The sequence below is a fragment of the Pongo pygmaeus genome, chromosome 17 (genome assembly GCF_028885625.2).
Source record: "Pongo pygmaeus isolate AG05252 chromosome 17, NHGRI_mPonPyg2-v2.0_pri, whole genome shotgun sequence".
Taxonomy (NCBI): Eukaryota; Metazoa; Chordata; class Mammalia; order Primates; family Hominidae; genus Pongo; species Pongo pygmaeus.
In genome coordinates this window covers 85,522,701-85,532,970 of record NC_072390.2, presented here as the reverse complement: position 1 = coordinate 85,532,970, position 10,270 = coordinate 85,522,701, and the positions used below count along the sequence as shown (strand labels likewise).

The 10,270-nt window shown below is 44.2% G+C and overlaps 1 long non-coding RNA gene across 1 annotated transcript; it reads left to right on the top strand.

Moving 5' to 3' along the window:
• Window positions 1-5,205: 5,205 nt before the first annotated feature.
• LOC129019014 (uncharacterized) lies at window positions 5,206-9,628 on the top strand. The gene is made up of 3 exons (XR_008495477.2): window positions 5,206-5,326; window positions 6,427-6,649; window positions 7,320-9,628. It is a non-coding gene; the product is annotated as an uncharacterized LOC129019014 (long non-coding RNA).
• Window positions 9,629-10,270: the final 642 nt, after the last annotated feature.

Here is a 10,270-nt window from a genome sequence, read left to right as displayed (position 1 = left end):
GGCTGAGACAGGCAGATCACATGAGGTCAGGAGTTCAAGACCAGCCCGGCCAACATGGTAAAACCCTGTCTCTGTTAAAAATACAAAAATTAGCCAGGCATGATGGTGGGTGCCTGTAATCCCAGCAACTCAGGAGGCTAAGGCAGGAGAACCGCTTGAACTTGGGAGGTGGAGGTTGCAGTGAGCCAAGATCATGCCATTGCACTCCAGCCTGGGTGACAGAGCAAGACTCCGTCTCAAAAAAAAAAAAAGAGAGAAGTATAGAGGAAGGCACCAGAACCAACTATACCTGGAGAGAAGAAACTGAGGGACAAAAACTAGCAATAGAAATGCATTATTATCAATATTTAGCAGCAATAGTAGTGATAAGAATAGTAAATATTAGTAATTAAAATAGGAATAAAGGTAAAGTAGAAAATTTAAGGTAAAAATATTCAATTGCATAAAGACAAAACTTGAAGAAAACTAGAAAATTACATTTTTTTTAACGTAGGTTTAAAATTAACTACATATTACTCAGGAATGGAAAACCCCATCGTATGTTCTCACTGATACGTGGGAGCTAAGCTATGAGGACACAAAGGCGTAAGAAAGATACAATGGACCGGGCACGGTGGCTCATGCCAGTAATCCCAGCACTTTGGGAGGCCAAGGTGGGTGGATCACCTGAGGTCGGGAGTTCGAGACCAGCCTGACCAACATGGAGAAACCCCATTTCTACCAAAAATACAAAATTAGCTGGGCGTGGGCAGCACATGACTGTAATTTCAGCTACTAGGGAGGCTGAGGCAGGAGAATCACTTGAACCCGGGAGGTGGAGGTTGCGGTAAGCCAAGATTACACCATTGCACTCCAGCCTGGGCAAGAAGAGTGAAATTCTGTCTCAAAAAAAAAGAAAATGATACAATGGACTTTGGGGACTTGAGGGGAAGAGTGGGAGGGAGGCAAGGGATAAAAGACAACAAATACGATGCAGTATATACTGCTCGGGTGATGGGTGCACCAGGATCTCACAAATCACCACTAAAGAATTTACTTGTGTCACCAAATACCACCTGTACCCCAATAATTTATGGAAAAAAAAACTACCTTTAGCTTAATGTGAAGACTCCTCAGAAAACAGCAGAATAATGGGAAGCTCTAATTTTTATATTAGATAAATAAAAATAAGTGCTATTCATTTTGCTATAAAAAAATTAACTACATATTTAATATGTACCATCTCCATGTCATACATAGTTTTTTTTGAAGTAAGAGTTTTAGGATATATTCATAGAAGTATAGTGTATTTATTGGCCAGGCACGGTGGCTCATGCCTGTAATCCCAGCACTTTGGGAGGCCGAGGTGGGCGGATCATGAGGTCAAGAGTTCAAGACCAGCCTGACCAACATGGCGAAACCCCGTCTCTCCTAAAAATACAAAAATAAGCCGGGTGTGGTGATGGGTGCCTGTAATCCCAGCTACTCATAAGGCTGAGACAGGAGAATCGCTTGAACCCAGGAGGCAGAGGTTGCAGTGAGCCAAGATCGCACCATTGCACTCCAGCCTGGGTGACAGATGGAGACTACATCTCAAAAAAAAAAAAGAAGAAGTATAGTATATTTGTATAGTATATTTAATAAAGGTAGTATAGAGTCATTATATTCAGTATTGCTCAGAACGTGTTTTCTGTTGTAATCACCTGTTAAGGAAGAACACTACCAAACTGTAGTGTCTCTAAAAGTGCATCGACAGCATTGAAAAACACAGATTTACAGCCAACAGGTACCTTGAAGATCATAATTCCAGGATAAACAAATTGAGACTACTGAGATCCTATAAGACTGAAGTAATACTACCCGTATTTATTGGGGTTTGTTGCTAAAAAGGAATATGTGGGACTGGGTAATTTATTTAAAAAGAGGTTTATTTGGCTCATGGTTCTTCACACTGTACAAGAAATATGGTGCTGGCATTTGCTTCTGGTGAGGCCTCAGGAAGCTTCCAAACATGGCAGAAAGCAATGGGGGAGCATGTATGTCACATGGTGAGGGAGGAGCCAAAGAGAGATGCCAGGCTCTTTTAAACCACCAGCTCTCCCATGAACTAACAGAGTGAGAACTCACTTATTACCAGGGGGAAGACACCAAGCCATTTGTGAGGGACCCACCCCTCTAACTGAACACCTCCCACCAGGCCCCACCTCCAACACTGGGGATAACATTTTAACATGAGCTTTTGAGGGGACGAACATTCAAGCTATATCATCACCATTATACACAAGCTTACCTGGAACCCAATATACTGACTGGGTCACATAAAGAATATGTATAGGAATTAAGATTGTTCAACCTAAAAAAGGAAGACCTAATGGTGGGGTACTGAAAGTAGAAAGGCTGTTAAATGAATAGAGGAGGCTGTTAAATGAATAGAGGAAAGATTTCAGATCAGCAGGGCAGACAGTAAGAACTTTACACTGGTAAGGATTGTTGGCAATGAGAGTGATAAATCTTTCAATGAGGGGAGACTGAGGTCACCAGGAGTGTCCAGAGAATAAATGATCACTACAGGGAATGCTGCAAATGTCCTCACAACACTCAGTAGAAAAGTGGATGCAATAAAATTGCCAAATTCTGAATTTCACAAAACCCTGGGGACTGACCTTAAGTCACCAGCATTTTATTTTTGCACAGGAACTACATTTACAAAATGAATCACAAAATGATATACAATTATCACCATTTCACTAAATATAGGATATTTTAGCACCAAAACTTCAGCTCAGAATAATGGGCTGTCCTCTAAACTGTCCTCCAAACAGAAATAATTTGGTTTGATTGTTGTCATCCAACCATAAATTGGTAGAAATTTGTTCATTGTGGCAGACACTCTTCTACAATGTGACATGAATTCTCCTCCCATAGAGTGGCGGGGTCTGTGTTCTTTGCGTTCAGCCTGAATAGACCTTTATGACTGCCTTTACCAATAAAGGATGGCTTAATGGAAGCTCTATGACTTCTGAGTCCAGGTCATTAAAAAAAAAAAAAAAGATTTAGTAAACACTAGGCTTGATGATCTCTCATTCCTCCAAGCCCAAAATGCCATAATTCACTCACAGATCGCCCATTGCAGATCTGAAATGGTGGCTCTAGTGCTCACAAATCCCTCAAAGATTTGACTACATTAATCAGCCCTCTTGATTGATTCCTGTGATGATAAATCCATTGAGATACTTATGGCTGTAAATACAGTTAGCCCTCCATATTCATGGGTTCTGCATCCACAAATTCAAACAACCACAGATCAAAAATATCTGGGAAAGAAAATGCATGGTTGTGACACTACTGAACATGTACAGTTTTTTCCTTAATCATTATTCCACAACAATACAGTATAACAACTATTTACATAGCATTTATATTGTATTAGGCATTGTAAGTAATCTAAAGATGATTTAAAGTATACGGGAGGATGTGCATAGGTTATATGCAAATACTGCAACATTTTATACCAGGGACTTGAGCATTTGTGGATTTTGGAATCCGAGGGAGGTCCTGAAACCAATCTCCCATGGATACTGACAGACAAATAAATATAAAATAAATCCTAATTAAAAATAACTTTGGCTGGGCATGGTGGCTAACACCTATAATCCCAGCACTTTGGGAGGCTGAGGTGGGCAGATCACCTGAGGTCAGGAGTTCAAGACCAGCCTGACCAACGTGGAGAAACCCCGTCTCTACTAAAAATACAAAATTAGCCAGGCATGGTGGTGTATGCCTGTAATCCCAGGTAGTTGGGAGGCTGAGGCAGGAGAATCCTTGAACCGGGGAGGCGGAGGTTGCGTTGAGCCGAGATCAAGCCATTGCACTCCAGCCTGGACAACAAGAGCGAAACTTCGTCTCAAAAAAAATAATAATAATAATAAAATAACTTTAAGTGAATCGTATTATCTCACCTAACAAAAAGTCCTATTATGTGACATAAAAATAGGTGGGGTAGTGGGTTGCAGAATGGTTTTATTAAACAAATCCACAGCAACTTCAAGGACTCAGATTCTCTCCACCATTCTGTTGGGTCATTACCAGCTGTGTTTATTTTTTGGCCCAAAGACTCCTCCTCTCTCTCAACTCCCCCAGAACTGCCATGAGCCTGTTCCCCAGAGAGAATGTGATCATTATCATTACAGCTGACTTAAACTCACTAGGACTTATGCTTGGGGGAAATAGGATCACTGTCCCTGAGAGCCTGGCCATGGATAGGAAAAAAGGCTCTGATCACATTGGGGTTCTAGTACAAAAGAAGAACTTCCTTGAAGGCAAGGAAGAAGAAAAGAAGGGCAATGGCTTCTCCACAGTCGAAAGGAATTCCCTTAAGTTTAAGGACTACTTCTCATTCAGCATGGCACTGTGAAAAGTGCTCCTCTCAAGGGGTCCGACAGAACTGTGTTCAAAACCCAAATCAGGCTGGGCACAGTGGTTCATGCCTGTAATCCCACCACTTCGGGAGGCTGAGGCAGGAAGATCCTTTGAGCCCAGAAGTTCGAGAGCAGCCTGGACAATACAGCGAAACCCCATGTCCGCAAAAAGTAAAAAATTGCCGGGTGTGGTAGTCCACATCTCTAGTCCCAGCTATGCGGGAGGTTGAGGCAGGAGGATCACTTGAGCCTGGGAAGCTGAGGTATTGAAACCACCTTTGCAAAATTATGACTGAGACACTGAGACATTGAAAGAGATCTAACTTAACTGACTCCATCTTGCTTCTAACCTCCAAGCTGCCCTTGTTCATTCCTGGGCGTAGGCTGAACTAACTTTGGGAGAAATTTAGTTTACAGTTTAAACAAAGATGGTAACAGCAGACCTCCTTCTTGTGTGGGGACTAGATTGCCTTTGTAAGACTAACATTAGCCACAAGATTAGAAATTATGGTTTCGAAGCCATGCAGCTGGAGGCTACAAGATTCTGACCCTCCCTAAACTGCTCCTAACATCAGTGCTGGAGATATTTTGCAGACCTGCACTTGACGGATCAGCCGGCACCTCCCATATCAATAAACTGGCTCATCTGATCTTGTGTCCCTCTGCCCCACCCAAGAACCGACTCAGGGCAAGAAGACAGCTCCCACTCCCTGTGATTTCATCTCTGACCAATCAGCACTCCTGGCTCACTGGCTTTCCCCCATCCACCAAGTTATCCTTAAAAACTCTGCTCCCCGAATGCTCAGGGAGACTGATCTGAGTAGTAAAAAAACTCCAGTCTCCTGCACAGCCAGCTCTGCACGAATTACTCTTTCTCTATTGCAATTCCCCTGTCTTGATGAATCAGCTCTGTCTAGGCAGCGGGCAAGGTGTGCCCCTTGAGTGGTTACAATTGCAGTGAGCCATGATCGTACCACTGCATTCCAGCCTGGGCAACAGAGTGAGACCTTGTCTTGAAAAAAAAAAAAATCCCAAATCAGCCACTTAATGAAAAGGCTCATTCTCCTCACATGCAAAGTAGGGATAACAATAACCACTTCCCATGTGCACATCAGGACTCACTAAGGAGCCAGAGTAACTGGCATCCACTGCCTGCTGATTACGCTGGGGTGTTGCCTGCAGGCAAGTGCTTTACATGCGTCGGCCCAGAGGCTCCCCACATCACGCAGAAGGTAGGCGCTTTGTTCTTTTCTTTTCTTTTTTTTTTTTTGCGACGGAGTCTCGCTCTACTGCCAGGCTGGAGTGCAGTGGCACGATCTCGCCTCACTGCAAGCTCCGCCCCCTGGGTTGAAGCGATTCTCCTGCCTCAGCCTCCCAAGTAGCTGGGATTACAGGTACACACCACCACGCCCAGCTAATTTTTGTATTTTTAGTGGAGACGGGGTTTCACCATATTGGCCAGGATGGTCTTTATCTCCTGACCTTGTGATCTGCCTGCCTTGGCCTCCCAAAGTGCTGGGATTACAGGCGTGAGCCACAGCGCCCGGCCTGGTGCTTTGTTATTTTCATACTGCAGATAGTAATCTGAGGTTTGGAGAAGTAATACAAGACTTGCTGAAGGTCACACAGAGCAAGGACAGAATTCATTCTGACTCCAGAGCCCATGCAATGTCCAAGAGCCCCCACCATGCCACGTTTTGAATGCTCATCTCTCTGCACTGCATGCAATGCACTGTCCTGGCCATCTAGGCTTGAGGTATCTAAACCATGAGAGAGAGACTGAAAGAGAAATGGCAGCACATCTGTCAAAGAGTAAATTCCATTTTAAAACACTGACTGTGTGTGACAGCAAGGTTGGATAGCTCCACGGGGACACAGAGGGCCCCAGACACACGCCTGCCCTCCTAGATCTTCGTTTAATTCTATGAGCGGCCATGGAACAGATGGCATAAACAATTTTATATCTAAAAACTTCAAAGCTAATATTGTCTGAGATTCATATTGTGAATATATATCCTCATTTTTACAGAGAAACTCTGAGGCTCAAAGACATTGAATGACCTGCTGCTTCACGCACAGGTGGTCAGTGTTGCCAAAGCCCAGGACGAGCAGTCCAGGCAGCTGTCACGTTTCCAACATGTGGAAAGCCTCGCCGAAGCATGAGCTCTGCTGTCACCCTTCCATACAGCCAGGCCACATGAGGCGGACATGGATTTGTTCCAGCAGCTTCACCAGGGAATAAACAGGCATAGGTACAAATAAATAAACCTCAGGCTTGAGATCCTCTCTTTATCCAAAATCAAAAACCAATTCTTTTCTTTCCTTTCTTCCCTGGGGCCATCTTGGTGTCGCCCATCTGCCTGGGCCAGAGGCCCGTACTTGTTCCTGCATTGCCGGGCCATTTGGTAACATGAGGAGCTGATGCCCCTTTCCCTCCTGCTGTATCTTTTTTTTTTTGGGGGGGGGGGGACAGAGTCTCATTCTGTCACCCAGGCTGGAGTGCAGTGGCATGATCTTGGCTCACTGCAACCTCCACCTCCCAGGCTCAAGCGATTCTCCTGTCTCAGCCTCCCGAGTATCTGGGATTACCGGCATGTGCCATCACGCCTGGCTAGTTTTGTATTTTTAACAGAGATGGGGTTTCACCACGTGGGCCAGGCTGGTCTGGAACTCCTGAACTCAAACCATCCACTGGCCGCCTCGGCCTCTCAAAGTGCTGGGATTACAGGCGTAAGCCACCGCGCCTGGCCTCTCCTGTTGTACCATGTTAACCCCAGTTGCTGCTAAGCTAGCTTGTCTGTTTCTTCACCGTTTTCTTTACTTATGTCTGCTCTTCTAAACGTAGACAAACTTTTATATTTTATTTTCCTCCCCAGTTGTAAATAGCAGAATCTGGACAAGAACTCAACATTTCTATTTCAGATTACACACTCTTTCTATATTACTATGAAGTTTCAAGATATTTTATGCGGCTTTTGTAAGAAACATAATCCTACTAACATTGACTGAGTACCAGGCCCTCTGCTAGAAGGCAGGGAAACTGCATACAGCAACTCCAGCATCATCCAGCCTCGAGGGCGAGGCAGACACGTAAGCAGGTCATCATAACAGTGTGTGCTAAATGATATATTGGGAAAATCACAGAATACTGTCGCAACACCCAGGGTGTGCTCTCACCTATCTTGAGAATGACGAAGAGTTAACCCAGAACAAAGAAAGGGTAGTTGATGTTTAGTGTTTGGGCAGATACATTCCAAGCAAAGGGAACATTATTGGTAAAAGAAGAAAGGGGAGAAAGAGCCCAGAGTCTTCGGAGATCTGTAAATATTCAGTCTGACGGGGGTGTCAAGGCACAGAAGTGAAGTTTGGAGTTTATGCTACCGACAATGGGAATCTCTAAAAGGAGTTCAGAAAGATCTGAAAATAGACTCAAAGATTTCTTCAACAAAAGGAGATGGGTGTCTGAAAATGATGAAGATGTGGTCTCTGACTCCAAAGAGCTCATCACCTACTGGGAGAGACAGATATGTAAACAAATCATTACAGAACAATTTGTTTCATTCTAAATGTAGCACACACAAAGAGCTGGGGACAGTGAAGAGGAAGCCGTCAGCACTGCCTGCGGAGAAGAAAGGAAGGCTTTGTGTAGGTGACAACTGAGCAAGATGACAGATGAGTGGGCGGAAACCAGTCCTAGCAGAAGGGGTGGACCCCTGGGGCGGGACCAGGAAGGGCACCTCCAATTCATTACCCAAGATTAAATGAATGGAACATTCGCCGTACTCTTTAAATTTCAAGAATTTCTTTTCTTTCTTTCTTTCTTTTTTGAGACGGAGTTTTGCTCTTGTCGCCCAGGCTGGAGTGCGGTGGAGCGATCTCGGCTCACTGCAACCGCCGCCTCCCGGGTTCAAGCTATTCTTTTGCCTCAGTCTCCCGAGTAGCTGGGATTAAAGGCACGAGCCACCATGCCCGGCTAGTTTTGTATTTTTAGCAGAGATGAGGTTTCTCCATGTTGGTCAGGCTGGTCTCAAACTCCTGAACTCAGGTGATCCGCCCGCCTCGGCCTCCCAAAGTGCTGGGATTACAGGCGTGAACCACCATGCCCGGCCTAAATTTCAAGAATTTCTATTGCAACTCCTTTGCCTCAGGAACTTGTCCCCCTCCTAGTAGAGATAGTGAATGTTACACTGTAACCTACATATCTCTTCTCAAGGATTTTGAATGTTTGTTTGTACAGAGAGAACACTCCATCTGGTATATCCCAGAAACAAAAGGAGCTTTTCAGCAAGATTTTCAGTGCACAGAAGCCGTGCTCATTTCTAGAGGCTGCATTCTCAGAAGCTTTTCGCCCTAAGCACAAAATCAGAGGCAAGTATGAGGAGTGGGGCTGCACCTGAGTGCAGCATTGCTGTACCCATCCTGTTTCCCAGACAAGCAGATTCAAAAATCAAGTGTCTTATTCGCTGGGGTTAGAAAGAATCTATTTTTTTCCTTTGGCAGCATCAAACATCACAAATAATTCCACTGAAAAGAATATTATACCTAATATATTCTACTTAAAGTCCAACAAATATATTAAGAGCAGAAAATTGTAGGATACAAGATTCTCAAATTTTCAGTAATACAGCTCAATATCAGTACACAAGGTGGGGCCTTATGGACTGAAGGTTTGTGTCCACCCAAAATTTGTATGTTGAAGCCCTAACCCCCACTGCGATGGTATGAGGAGGTGAAGCCCCTGGAAGATGATTAGGTCATGAGACAGAAGCCCTCGTCAATGGGACTGGTGACCTTGCCAAAGGGACCCTAAAGAGCTCTTATGCCCTCCTTCCTCTTGTGAGTGCACAACTAGCCGGCAAGCCAGAAGAGGACCCTCAACAGAACCTGACATTGCTGCACCCCGATCTCAGAATTCCAGCCTCCAAAATCGGAGAAATACATTTCTATTGTTTATAAACCACCCAATCTGTGGTACTTTGTTATAGCAGCCGAAAGTGACTAAGATGTGAGGCCAAAAAAGGTGCTTTACCTATTAACAGCACAACTCTGCCTGTGCTTACAAAGAACTGTGGTTGAAATGGATTCAGCTTTACAACATCTGCAGAAGGCCAAGTTATATGCGGCAGTAGTGGTGGAAATGTTGAACTAGGAACTGTATTAAGGGGTGGAAAATAAAGGGATGAGCCATAATTTATTCAGGAAAATGCAAATAAAAGTAGTGGAAATAGCAATATTCATGAAAAGATAATATGGCATTTAATTTAAAAAGTCAGAGAGAGACTCGGTAATGATAAAAAAAAAAGCCATGAAAAAAATATTATAGTGATGAACCTTTAGGTACTAAATAGCATAGTGGTAAATATATATGACAAAAACTCTGGTCTGGCCTGGTGGCTCACGCCTGTAATCCTAGCACTTTGGGAGGCCGAGGCAGGTGGATCACTTGAGGCCAGGAGTTCGAGACCAGCCTGGCCAATATGGTGAAACCTCGTCTCTACTAAAAATACAAAAATTAGCCAGGCGTGGTGGCTCACGCCTGTAATCCCAGCTACTTGGGAGGTTGAGGCGGGAGAATCGCTTGAATCTGGGAGGTGGAAGTTGCAGTAAGCCGAGATCATGCCACTGCACTCCAGCCTGGGCAACAGAGTGAAACTGTGTCTCAAAAAAAAAAAAAAAAAAAAAAAAAAAAACTCTGAGAATACACAGATAATTTAGTGTAACTGTGATCACTGCAGACTGGTAGTTCTTACTTTGAGCAATTTTGTCCTCCCATGAGACACTGGTGACAACTGGAGACATTTTTGGTCATCACAAATTGGACAGGGTGGAGGAAGGTGCTACTGGCATCTGGTGAGTAGAAGCCAGGGATGCTG